General features: G+C 43.5%; 2 pseudogenes across 1 annotated transcript in view; one reads left to right on the top strand and one right to left on the bottom strand.

Moving 5' to 3' along the window:
* Nucleotides 1-14,282, bottom strand: part of LOC146871794 (5' exonuclease Apollo-like) — a 199,476-nt pseudogene that overhangs the window by 147,440 nt on the left and 37,754 nt on the right. The window lies entirely within an intron of this gene.
* LOC146871796 (small ribosomal subunit protein mS31 pseudogene) lies at nt 4,680-5,838 on the top strand (annotated as a pseudogene).

Here is a 14,282-nt window from a genome sequence, read left to right as displayed (position 1 = left end):
TGAGGTCTGGGGCAGGTTGGCCCAGCTGACACCCCCATGTTCACTTGTGAGAAGGGCTCGGAGTTTGATGGGGACGGTATGAAAAACTGCCTTGGGGAGATATTTGCATGGTTTAATGACAACCAATTAAAGTGCAACTCATCTTTTATGGCTCCCAATCCCATGAAGCTTGGCTTTCCTGGTGGCCACAGGACATGTCTCCCCCACTCTCGGAAGTCACGATTGTGAAGAATCTGGGGGTCAAATTGGACTCTACTCTTTCTATGAAGATGCAAGTCCAATCTGTGGCTGACACTTGCTTTGGGATTTTGAAGATGTTGAAAAATTTTCTTCCACTTCTCCCAGTGTCACATCGTAAAACAGTGGTCCAGGCCTTGGTGTTGTCGAGACTGGATTATGTTAATTCGCTGTATCTGGGACTTCCCGGGTATCTACTGAGTCGGCTACAAATCATCCAGAATATGGCTGCCAGGGCTATTTTTCTAACTAAGCCCAGAACGCATACCTCACATCTGCTGTCTTCACTCCACAGGCTTCCAGTGCAAAAAATAATTTATTTTATAGCCTTGGTTCTGGTCTTTAAGGCTCTCCACGAGATCGGGGCCCCGGGAAAGATTTCAGCCCTATGTACCTCAGCGCTCTTTAAGATCCTTCTCCCAGTCCCTGACCTTAATTCCAAGGATCAGGCTTTCGCGGGTTGGAGGAAGATCATTTCAGGTTATGGCCTCCCGACTTTGGAACGGCCTCCCTCTCTCACTGCGTCAGAGCTCGAACCTTCTGACCTTTAGACGAAACTTGAAGACGTGGCTTTTTCAGCTTTAGGTCTCCTTTTTTTTTTCTAGGACGGCGACTAGGGGCGTTTTTCGTTTTCGGTTGGTTGTTGGTGGTTTTTCTGTAGCGCCGGGATACTCCTTGGAGTAGCCGTGCGCTGTATAAATCATGAATAACATTGTTAGTGTCCTGGGCCGCAGGACAATCACTTTCCTCGTTTTTTGTACGACCTTCTCTGGAGCCAAAATGACATTTACAAGAGTAACACCTAGTGCAAGCGTTAGTAGGAAAATATAATTTTTTCTTGGTTGTAAACGAAAATTTCTTATTTTCTGCTACGTTATGTCACAGAGATTTGTCTAGTGTTGTACTGCTAATAATATGACTTTGTGGCTCTGTCTGAGTTCGAATACCTTCACACCTTGGTCTATCAGGGTTTGCTCACAGACTTGTTTAAATTGGATCATGAAAAGTGACTTTCTTTCATGTGTATGCTTGGTTGTTTGTGTGTTGGAATGGTTAGAGTTGTCACGTGTGTTGAGCATTTACTTTCACCACTGAATGTCTCCAAGCAGCAAGTCTAAGATAAATTTGGGTACCTTTTCCTTCAGTCTCCACTTGCATTCGTGTTAGGGGGCTTTGGTGGGGGCCATTGACAGCATCGATGATGCATGGTCTAATCAAGCAACAAGTCATCAGTAAAACTGTACGCACAGTTGAGAGAGAGTCCTGGCCCACAGAGCTGGGAATCCCCTTGTAAATGAATTCCTTCGCGCAAGCTGGAAGCGGTCTTATCCAGTTGGAGACTTTGAAACCATATCAGAATATTCTTGGGAATAAAATACAGGACTTGCCCAGTGTGGTGTCCCCACTACGTTTATATTTCACTACACAGCCAACCTCAAAATGTTTCTTTTTTATTTTGGCACTTGTTTGTAATTTTATGCCTGACTGTTTGCCGGCCATCAACTTTAAATACTTTGTCGAGGCTTTAAAGCACGCAGGACTTGCTCCCACCCCACCCCTCCCTACCCGTACCAGGATCAGCGCGCCGTGAAACATACTTGGAACTGTTAGACATCCGTTAGATGGTATTTTCAAATGTAGAATGACCCTGGGAATGCTAAGCAGGTGACTATCTGTAGTTGAATTGAGGACTGTACGGTGTAATCTGGTCTGTTGAATAGATTTCAAAGATATTTGAGGATGGAAATAACATATGGGGGCAATCCACCTTGAAGGCAAATCTCGTTCCAGTAAATTCTAATGTGGCCAGTCACTTCAATAAGATTTAAACAAGCATTGGCATAGCCAATAGGTCTCGCCTTTGGGACCTTATAAATGTTTAGCCATGCAAATAGTTGATGTTGTTGCACGAAGGATATTGTGCTGCATAACTAAATACTTACAAGGCCCCAAAGGCGAGACCTATTGGCTATGCCAATGCTTGTTCTATATATGTTTAATGTTTTCAGGGAAAGAACCAAAAATGAGGGAGATATACGAGACCTCAGACAGGAAAATGTATTTTATTAAAAGAGAGGCAGTGAGCAGTGGAAAGGGAGGCAGCATACTTTTTAGGTCTCACCTAGGCATCGCGTGCGCGGTCTCGTTGAGACATGCAGTAAATACTATAGTAGGGATGCTTCATTTAAGCTCCGCCCACTCTCCGCCCATCTTTTGGATTGGCTTACATCCTAAATGCTGCATTCTGATTGGTTTTCAGCTTCCAAGTCCCTCCCCATGACGCCCATGCCGTCATTTGTGTCCTTCCATGGCTATCAGCCCCTTTACTGCACAGACTATTTTTCTGTGCTCCGGTTTAAATGTGCCTCTCTTTGTTTTTTTTTTTTTACTGCAAGGCAAGCTCGTTTCATTTTCGCGTTACGCGCGAGGCAATTTCTTCCCGTCCCTCCCCCCACCCTCCCGCAGTCCGGTGCCTTCTCGCTCCACCCCCTCCTCCTCAGTCCGGTGCCTTCTCGCTCTCGGTCCGTCCCTCCCCCCCACCTCCCGCAGTCCGGTTTCCTTTTTGCTCGCCCGCCGCCCCCTCTCCTCCTCCTCCCCGTTCGTGCCTTCAAATGCTTGTTTGTACTGACTGACCCTTGGCGTAGTGCATTAGTAAGATACTGATTAAGGTTTAGTATTATACATATATTCTTAATTGTTTAAAGCGAGCACTTGCATCGCGTCGAGAATTGTGGTAAAAATGGGCTGTGGGCGCGGTGGTGTACTGCAGGCTGGATGCTGCGTTTAGTAAGGAAGAAATATCGGCGGCTCGCAATGCGACTTTATTTGCTCTGGAGTAATGGTTTCATTTTTGCGTTACGCGCGAGGCAATTTCTTTCCGTCTCCCCCCCGTGCAGTCTGGTGCCTTCTCGCTCTCCCCCCCCCCCCACCTCCTCAGTCCGGTGCCTTCTCGCTCCCCGTCCCTTAAATGCACGAGGAATCAAACATTCACAGGAGAGGTTAAGAGTTTGTCTAGGCTTGTTTACAAATATACAGTCATACTGCAGATTGTGATCAAAGTATGGCATTTCTGACTGACACGGGATCCGTGCTTGACACAACCGCACAACACTGCACACTAAGATCATGCCCACAAGTACCGTGTGAGATGACGAGGGCGGCGGACTGGTTCCAAAGGGCGCCGATGGCAGTGTTTGCATAAGCCCGTGAAGAATCAAATTTCATATAATAATGAGTCAGTGAAGAAGACAGCTCTTTCGATCGCCTAGCTTTTGTATTTATAGTTCACCAAAGACAGACATGCTGAACATATCTCACGAAAGATTCGTGGAGATGCTTGTGCTTGCTGAACGAGAAGCTGCTGAGAAAAACGGTTTTGTCGACCGTATGTGGGGTCGGCGGCAAGGGCAGCTCATTTTTCAAGAACACCACCCTTGATGTAAAACGCTGGCTCTTGGTTATACAGCAATTTTAAAAAGAAAAGTTTTTCTTGCCGGTTTAGATGTGTAGCCGTGTGACACTGACAGCCAACTAATGTACACTAATGCTCACGAGAGAAATCTCGACCCGCGCAGTGACATGAGCGAGTGACGTTAATAAGGGAAAGTATGACTGTGCAGAAGGTCGCAAGCTATGTGTTTGTCTACGAAACAATATTTTGATTCCCATCACCGTCCCGTGGCAGAATTTGTCATTCAAGAGGGACATGTCAGTAATTTATATTGAGTGTGAAAGAAAACATGACATCCACGAAAAAGAGAGTGAGGCAGGCAGCGAGAGGTAGAAAGATTCCATGTTTGGGTCGAAAATAATTGATACAAGAAGGGCGTTGCAGCGAGATCAACGCTGCCATATAACAGTGACATAATGCAGCATAATATTCAATTGTGACACACTTGAGTTCTTGCTGGATGGTGCTTTTCTCCGAATAAGCATATAAAACCGCTTTAAATTCCGAGCACTGCCAAGGAGGTTATGGTACTCTGGTATATACTTATTCAAAAGCTGATTGGCCATCTCTTTACCCTCTAAACAAAAAGGTATTGCAATGACATGCTGCGCAATGCATGGCATGAAGACCAAAAAGCACGCATGCTCTGCTAAACTCTTTAAGTATGGAAGAAGTGTTTAATAGCATCAGGCAGTTTACTATCTGCTGACACTCTTGACAGACTGTGGACTCGAACATTTCCGAGATGTTGTTTGCATGGTCCATTTTATTTGAATATATTCTCATTTAAACCCTGACCTGAAACAGGAAAATGTCTAAAACTTGGAATAGGGTGTTCATTCGTTTTCAGGTTACGGGAGGCTGGAATGGCCAGTGGTTTCATTTACAGCACGTTTTAGGACCGGTGCCATCATCTAGCAGTCTGTTCCATAAACGACAGTACTGTTCAGGGTCACTGACAGCGGCAGCGACAGCGACAGCACCAGTCGTACCTACATGTGTACCCTGCGATAGTTCAAAGATGCGCAGGAGCTTTACCCTGTGCCGGGGTGCTCGGGGCTGCCTTAGTCGGAGATGGGATGTGTCTGTTCCCCGCATAAGGATTGAAGAAAATGCCTCGAGGTGGTTAAGCAGCAGCTCCATCTTCAGGAGCAGTAAAGATGTGGCGGGTTCTCAGACAGAAGAGGGTACTGAGAAGGATTCTGTGACTGAAAAAGAGCCACCAAAGAATGCCAAGGAGAACTTGATAAACCTTATTGGTGGCATGAAAGTGGAACTCAGTTCAAAGAAAAGGTTGAGAGCCATGAAAGTGCCCAGAATCAGGGAGCAAACCACAGAGCAACATAATGACCTTGAAAGCACAAGCAGCATGTTTCAGAAAGCCACCGAAGACAACATGGCCAAGAGCAAGTCACTGACTCCAGAACTCACGGCTGCTGCTTCGGCAGTTGCGTCGTCACTGCCTTTTGACAAAAAACAGATTGAATCTGAGCTACTTCAACAGCTGAGGAGACTGACGCCCAGAAGCGAGGAGAACCCAACAATATTAGTAATATCATCTCAAAAATGAGGATTGGTAAAAGCCCATTAGTCCGACCTGGGTCCAGGTCTGCCAATCAAATTCGATTTGACGACGATGGGAAAGGATATACACTCAACAGAGGCATCACTCAAGAACTTGCTGGTGTCAAAAGTAGACGGGGCTGTACATAGGAAAACTACTCAATATATTTAATGCTGCGACAATGCCAGACGAAGTGTCTACTGAATTGGACTCCAAGCCAAGCCTGTGGGATCTGGAGCTGGCAAATGAGATTGCATCAGTCAACCAGCGACTGCCACGCAACGGGTTAGAGGAGATGATCCAGTGGACAAAAGAAGGGAAGCTTTGGGAGTTCCCCATTAACAACGAAGCAGGTCTTGAAGAGGAGCAGAAAGTTGAATTTCACAAGCATGTGTTTCTGGAAAAACACTTGGAACATTTTCCAAAGCAAGGACCAATTCGCCACTTCATGGAACTAGTGATCTGTGGGCTTTCCAAGAACCCATATTTAACTGTGAAGCAAAAAACCAAGCACACTCAGTGGTACTATGATTACTTCCAACAAAAGGAGGACATTTTACGTGAGAGCGGCCTGTGCCTCAACTAGAGAGTCAACTAAGCTAGTCTGAGTTTTTGTGTAAACTTAAAGCTATGTTTGATTTTCAAAGAAAAGTTTTTGTGCTTCTTTTGATAACATAAAAGTATCTTAAATACTAATTTCATTTTGTTTGATCAATAAAGCTAGCAGTCTGTTCTGTTTTTTAGTCAGACTATTGGCACTCAGTTGGCGGGAAGAAAACAATAGCGGAGAGGAGGAGAAAGTACAAAATGCTGAAATGTAACTGCAGGGAGAAAAAAGTATATCATAATAAGTATTCACATGCTGCATTGTTAAATACATATAAGGTCCCAAAGGCGTGACCGATGCATTGCAAATGCTTGTTTCAAATGCTACAACTGCAGTTGGAGTGGTGTTAGTTGCTGCTGGCATCTTTAAGTTAGAAATGTGAAGCCCACGACTTGTTTGAAAATTACAATGTGCAATTACGGACTGGCATTTGCCATACTTCCTCATTCAATTCCCTAGGAAGCACTGACTTCCCAACCTGTGCTTCCCTACCAGTGGCCAACAGCTACCTCCAATTTGCTCAGTGGATTGAGGCCTCCACTACAGTGATCCAGCTGCAACTAGTCACCAGCTCAAATCCCAGTATAGTAGATTAAAAAATGACTATGCATAGACCTTGTCCTGGCAATTGTGATTTTTAATCCCAACAACATAGTTCTATGTATTAATGTACCTGTTGTGGTACATACTAAGAGTCCAACTCTAATAAGGTTGACTCGGCCTCCAACCTTTCAGGGGGCAAAAAAATTAGAACCATGGACACTTTGGAAACTGGCTCCGAGCTGAGGGCAAGCTGATTGGAGGCCGCCTAGTTCAGGACATTGGAAAGTTTGTGAATACAAGGCCCAGACCTCAACCACAAACATTTTTCAGCCCCTTTTCGGCAGGCCGTCGAGGACGCTTGGCTGGCCTCTCCTTCTCTCAAGGTACTCATAGGGGCTTTGGCCTCCAGGATCGTGGGGGAAGGTAAGGCATCTCCTGAGCTGTATTTTTCCTCTCCAGATCAAGACGCTTTAGAGGTCATTTCAACAAGGGAGTGGCCCGTGGATTACAAGCTACCTTTGGCTCACAATAGTCAGGTGAATCCAACTCCCTTTCCGTTGATTCCTATGGGGGCAGACTTCGCCATTTTGCACACACGTGGCCCACTATCTCTTCAGATGTTTGTGTTCTGGACACTGTATGAGGTTACAAAATAGATCTCACTCAACATCCTCTCCAATACTCTATTCTGTCCCTGCTCCATTTTCCTCTACAGGAGATGAGTTTTATAGACCCAGAAATACACAATCTGCTTTTGAAACAGGCCATTGCCCCTCCTGCCATCATTCCAGGGGTTTCTGCAACACGATTTTTCTTGTCCGCATGAAGGGCAAAAGCTATTATCTGGTGCTCAATCTGTGACAGTTCAACCAGTGGGTGGTATATCGACACTTCCAGGTGGAGGATAGCACTTCTTGTGAGTCCTCTTTCAGGAGAGGGACTGGATTGTCCCTTTGGATCTAAAAGACGCCTACTTCACGGTTCCCATTTTTGCACTTTACAGATTATCTCAACGGAATGATCATTTTGGCCCAGTCTTGCGATACCTAGTTTCTCCACCTTTCATGGACGGCCACCCTTCTGCAGGAACTGACCTTTGTTCTAAACCTCAAGAAATGAGTGGTGATTCCTTCCAAGCAGATGGAATTCTTGGGATTCCAAGTAGACTTGATCAATACTCAACTGCTACTCTCAGCCGCCAAGATGAAATCAATTTAGAGGAATCGAAATCTGTACTGAGCAGGCAGACTGTCTCATTGAGATTTGTTTCACAACTGGTGGCGTGGGTCTCTTAACCTCTTCCATCCAAGAAATCTTCTGGAACCGTTGCACTACAGGGCTCTACAGCACTTGAAGATCCATCACCTCCGACATAGGACTCTCAGATACCACTATCTCAGGAAGTGACAGCAGAACACATGGTGGTTGCAGCATATGGAAGCCTGTGGGGCTGGGGATCTAGGTGTGGAGAATTTTCCACAGGAGGTCCTTGGTCGCTCTCCACATCAATTGTCTCAAACATTTGGCAGGATGCTTTGTGATCAAAACCCTTTCGCCCAACAAGGTCTACTGCTGCAGCCTCCTTCGGATGGAGAATGTCTCGGCGGTTCGGAATATAAAAACAGACTGGGAGGAAAAAGGTCTCGGAGGTTGGAGGAGATTGCCATGGACTTCTGTCTCCAGAACAGGATCATGGTGATAGCGGAGTATCTGCCTGTGGCGGATTGGTACTCCATGTTCCTGAGGGACCCCAGCGATTGGAGACTTCATTCCCTGGATTTTCAGGCACTTCATCAGGCTTTGGGTCCTTACAAGGCGGATCTGTTTACCTCCAGACTGAATTGTTAGTTGAAGGATTTCTTCAGTTAGAGGCCAGACTCATTGGCGCTGGCCATGGATGTCTTTCTTCATGATTGGATGACACAATTGGGAAATGCTTTTCCTTCCTTTGCAATGATTCCCAGGGTTGCTACAAAGCTGAGATGTCAGTGAACAATTGTGGTGTTGATAACTTCCATATGGCAGACCCAGTCTTGGTTTCCTGTACCTTGGGAGATGATGATGGATTTTCTGCTGACTCTTCTGATCTTCACGGAGCTGTTTTTGTACCCAGCGGTGATGCCCCACCCACCTCTGATACAGGGCCAGTCGGCTCTCACGACCTACAAAATTTCGGGAGACACGGCCAGATAGTTGAATAACCGAAGCTTGGGCTCCAGCCATCCACACATGATATGCTTCGGCATGGCAGAGGTAGGTGGGTTGGTCCCTGGAACAAAATCTAGATCCCATGGGGGCAGTTCTAAAGGATGTCATTCATTTTCGGAACAGGCTTCATCAGGAATGTGTTACAAGGGGGTGTTGAAAACACAATCCTGAACAGAACAGCTTGGCAGAAATCCAAAGAAAGATTAGGAGATGTAGTAGTTGATATTGAAGTAAATTCCTTTATTAGTAAAGGACCCACAACTGCACCAACCACCAGACAGGTCCTGAGATGACCAGGCAACTGACACTAGCCTATGTATTCCAGAACAAACCCAGTGCTCAATGTCATCATGGTTCCAACAGAATTCCAATCACATATCAAGCAACGCAATGAATCGGAATATCAAAGAAACCCATGACATAAGCCTACCTATACATATGAATACAACAGCACCCCCTTTCCTTATACAAAGAAAACACAATTAGGACAAAAGATAGTCATGTAGCTTGGCAGGTAACTTAACCACATGCAGAATCGGTGTGCAAACAGGTTCCTGTATGAGCTTATGCTGTATAACCTTTTCCTTACCCAAATCATAACAACCAGTTTCAGGACAACTGGAACACTTATTCAAAGTCGAGGATGACTCATGAGCACTATTGTCAGCGTCATTGGCAGCACAATTCATGCCACTATCAGTACTACTAACATCCACTTGAACTCTTCGTAAGGAAGCATTTCTGCTGGTCACATTAATGGATAACATAGAACCTTGAGCATTTCGTAAAAGAACAATACTACTAGCAATATCAGAAGATAACTTAGATTCTCCCATCTCAGTATTTGTACAGATAAATATCAGCTTGCAAATCAGATGGAGGAACCACACTGTCTCTGTTCCTCCATCTCTTCCCATCCAACAAAACAGAAGCTCTGCTGGTTCTAATGACTTTCACAGGCAATGCAAATTTTGACTCCCCTTTTCTGGCCCTAAATGGTTTTTCAATCAAATCCTAATCATTCATGGCGACTTGGACATCTTGGACTCCTTTTCTGAAATCATAATTGCTCTACTGTATCCCTTGTCTAGCCAACACTCTCGGTCATAGGTTTCACTGAATCCACATTTTTACTTCCAACTACAACATGCTTACCTGCTGAAATATTTGTCAACCATTCTGGTACTAACTTAGTCCTGCCTTCTCTGACTCCGAGAGCCTTAAAAAAAGCCACCACCATTGTGGAATGTGGAGTTGTGAGTTATGCCCATATCTTTTATTTTAGGGGAAAAAAACATCAATGTTAGCTGCAATTGCAGTCTGAATTCCTTCCTTCAAACTGCGATTATCCCTCTCAACCAAACCGTTCAACAAGGGACTATATAGAGCCACCTGTGAAACCTTAATGTTAAATTTTTCCATAAAATTAGTAATTTTTCTGGAAACAAAATGCATACCATTATCGGTAACAATATTACAGAGAGATCCCTCAATCATGAAAATATTCTCAAGGAAAGTTATTACTGTCTTAGAGTTGGGCATTTCCACAATGGAATAATAGATCCATTTCGAAAAATAGTCTATAGCTACTATAAGATCTCTCTTATCCCAACGTAATAAGTTAAATGGCCCCGAAAAATCCAAGTGCAGCTAATCCCAGAACTTTTCAGCAAGAGGAACTGAAAACAAAGGTTTTGTTAATGTTTTCCAATATTTGTCAGAGACTATGCATTGTGGACGCTTATCAATAAGAATGGAAACCTGTTTGCCTAAATCTGGCCAACAATAATTTGCCTTACTTACTTCAAGTAGCGGAAACACCCCTGTGTCCTTCATGAGCAATTCTAATAATTGTGTCACTGAATTCAATAGGTGGGACAAACAAACCATTCCTTAAACATATGTTGGTCTCACTTGAAAGTCCCATAGCTATCGTACCAAAACACCTGAGATTCCAAGTGAGATTATTTTTTGAAGGCCAACTTGTTTTGATGTAATGTAATACCTTCAACAAAATCTCATCTTTAGCCCTTACCATACTCCATTCACTCTCAGTGATGCCGTCATTACAAGCTGTCAAAGCATCCACAACAGCCACTACACATTCTGTGTTATGATCACCATCCAACTCGTCACCACAGGGAAATGGGAAATGAGATAGGCAGTCTGCACGAACATTCCTGCCCCTTGAATATATTTGACTACCAAATCATATTCTTGCAACTTAGACAACAGGCGAACCAGGCGAGCAGATGCTTTACCCCAGCATTTCAACTTAAAAAGATACACCAAATGTTTATGGTCCGAGTAGATGTCAAAAGTGGTACCCCAAATATAAGTCATAAACTTCTGCACTGCCCAGACACAGCCAAAGCCTCCATTTCAATCGAGATGTAATTGCTTTTAGCGTTAGTAAACGTTCTGGACTCAAATGCAACAGTATTCTCCCGGCCATTGACCCATTGTCCAAAAACAGCTCCAAGACCCTGGAGACTGGCCTCAACTGTGATAAAAGATTTACCTGTGGGGACAAAAGATTGCAAAGCAGGAGCATGGAGTACTAAACCTTTAATTTCCTCAAACTCTCTACTCATTTGAAAACTCCATTCAAACTTGCTACCTTTTTTGATAAGTAATCTTAAAGGCTGTACAGCCAAAGCATAACCAGGCACAAACTGGGCGCAGTATTCACAGGGCCAAAGAAAAGAACGCAGGGCATCCTTGTCAGCAGGCGGAGGAGCACTCCTTATGGCTTCTCAGTTGCAAAACGTATGTCTTGCTCAGAAATTGTCTGACCCAAGTACTCCACCCCTAGCACTAATAGTTTTCATTTTTTAGGTTTCACTGATGCACCCCTGCATTGTAACACATGCAACACTTTCTCTAATACTTGTAGTGTTCCTTTTTGGTTTCAATCAAAACCAAGATATGATCCTGGAAAGACTGCATTTGGGGCCTATCTCCAAACAAGACAACTATCATCTTCTGGAAAACACATCTTGCTACAGATGCGAGTCTGAATGGTAGTCGTAAGTACTTGAATGCACCATAAAGAGTCACAAACGTGTTGAAAGACTGACTCTTCAGTCAAAGTATTTAATGGTATGCAGAGTGCAGATCAATTGTGAAGAAATGTTTTGATCCACCAATAATCTCATGTATGTGAGGTAGAAGATGAAAAGCATCCAAAATGTTTTTATTTACAAACCTCAAGTCAACACATATTCTCAGCACTCCTGAACTTTGTTTTAGTCAGAAAGACTGGAGAAACCCACTCAGAGGACACAATGATCCCCTCAGATTTCAATGAGTTCAACAAATCCTTTAAATCTTGTCTAACACCTAATGGTACAGGCCTAACCTTGTGCACCAATGGTTAAGTATTTTCGTTGAGTTTGATGAAATGCTTAAACCCTTGAACCAAGCCCATTGTATCTTTTAAAACATTAGAAAATGTTGTGATCATATGATCCATAACTTCATTTTCTATATCCACTGACAACACAGGTGTATCCACTGACAACTCAGGCAAATGTTCCAAGGCATTGGGTATATAATGCCCTGGGCATCAAATATTTCCCCACTTGGCCAAATCCTTCCAGCCCACAGTGCCCCTTCTGTAAATTGCTACATAAACCTTGGTGACAGAAGATCTTCCTAAGCACGCTAAGGAAGACCAGAATAAAACAAGGAGTTCAATATCCTGCTCGCCAAAGGCCTAAGGGTTAGTAACAGGATGAATCAGTTTGAAAGATTTTTGACATAGCTTGTGGAACGTTTGATCAGCTTAAATCGTAGCAGGTGCCCCTAAATCAGCCATGACTGTCAGCTACTTACAATCAATGATCTCTTCACACAATTGGCCTTTAATGTGCTTCTATGCACATGGACCTAGAGCACTAAGCATACTGACTGTCAACAAAACATTAGAAAACCTGTTCACACATTCTTGTCTCTCATCAGGAGAGTCACAAGTATATATGGTGCAGATCCTAACTTTGTTTGAACCATTACTCAAACACTTACACACACCCTGACAGGGTCCAATTTTGTGACACCAATTACACCTTTTCCCTATTGCAAGACAAGAAGGATTGTTTACAGTGTGGTTTTTAGAAACACAAGGATAGCAGACTTGCTGCCCTTGCTGACCCCTCTTGCCCTTAAAAGTGTTGTTGTTGACAACACAAACTATATCCCCCTCTGGGAGACAACTAACAGATAGTAGTCCCCCATAGCTGGACAATACCTTTGAGGTGATAATCGACTTCTGTATGCAATTAGCAACATCAATGGTCTCAGCCAGTGTTGGGGTATCGCAAGTTAACAAACATTCCTGAATTTTCTTTGAAAAACAATGAGATACAAACTGATCATGTATGTAAATATCCACATTGTTTCCAAAATCAGACTTGAAAGCTAACATTCGTAAAGTACCAATGTATTCCTCCACTGTTTCATTGCTTGATTGCCTACACATAGCAAAATTGAATGTTTCCAAAATTACACTGGACTCCTCAGAATACTGCTTTTTTATCCTCTCTGCTTTTTTAAAATAATTTTTATTTAGCAGTACAGATAGATACACAAATAAATACAATATGTTTAATTCGAAAGACAAAGCTAATCCACAACTTCATTAGTAATCGGGGTTCCATCAATGAAAAATAACTTTAAAACACAAAATGAATTCATTCTAGAAAGATACCTTACGATACTATTCCTCTCCCTCCCATATTTGTTTTTAATTTCCGTACTCTCCACACCCTTAAGGCCTATACTTTTTCTCCTACTTGAATGAATGAAACAGTTTTTATATAGCGCAACGTTCACTCCAAGGAGTATCTTGGGGCTGATGCTGAGGAAAGGGCACCTTACAGGAGAAAGAGAGAAACTGGCATAGTCACAGATGATTGCTGATCAGAGAAAAGACCAAGACGTGTTCTAAGGAATACCAAAGATCCATGTATTTAAGGACTTCCTAAAACTGAGTTCATTTTGTGTATGTCTGAGTTGGGTAGGCAAGGAGTTCCAGGCTTTTGTCCCTATGGCTACTAGTGTCTTGCCGCCCCTGGTTTTAAGTTTAAATTTAGATGTTATTAGGAGGTTCTCTGAGGATGACCATAGGGTACGTTGAGTGATGTATGGCTTAGTTCTAACATTAAGATATTCTGGTCCGATACTGTTTGCTGTTTTATAGATAATGGTAAGAACCTTGAACAGAATCCTCTTATGGATGGGCAGCCAATGAAGGGTGTTCAGTGCAGTTGCAGAGGAGGTCTCTCTAGGCAGATTAAGTACCAACCTCGCTGCAGCATTTTGGACCACCTGTAGTCTTAGTAATACTTTTTTGTTGGTTCCTGCGTAGAGACTATTACAGTAGTCCAAACGGGATAGCATTAAAGCTGCTTCCACCGTTTTTTTGGCCGACATTGGGAGTAGATCAAAAACATTTCTGAGAGTTTTTATTACTTGAAAACAAGTACCAGCCACAGCAAGAGCTTGCTTGTGGAAGGATAAAGTATGACCAAATTTTATTCCTAAATTGTTTACAGTCTCCACTGTAGTCGGGGTGGTGCTGAGTTTGAAGGCCAACATTGTTCCGGTCTAAAAACGTTATTCTTGCCAAACAGCATGATCTCTGTTTTGGAGCCATTACATTTCAAATGGTT

Source organism: Triturus cristatus, chromosome 1_1 (genome assembly GCF_964204655.1).
Source record: "Triturus cristatus chromosome 1_1, aTriCri1.1, whole genome shotgun sequence".
NCBI classification, from domain to species: Eukaryota; Metazoa; Chordata; class Amphibia; order Caudata; family Salamandridae; genus Triturus; species Triturus cristatus.
The sequence above is the reverse complement of the archived record's forward strand: the minus strand, read 5'-3'. Positions and strand labels throughout refer to the sequence as shown.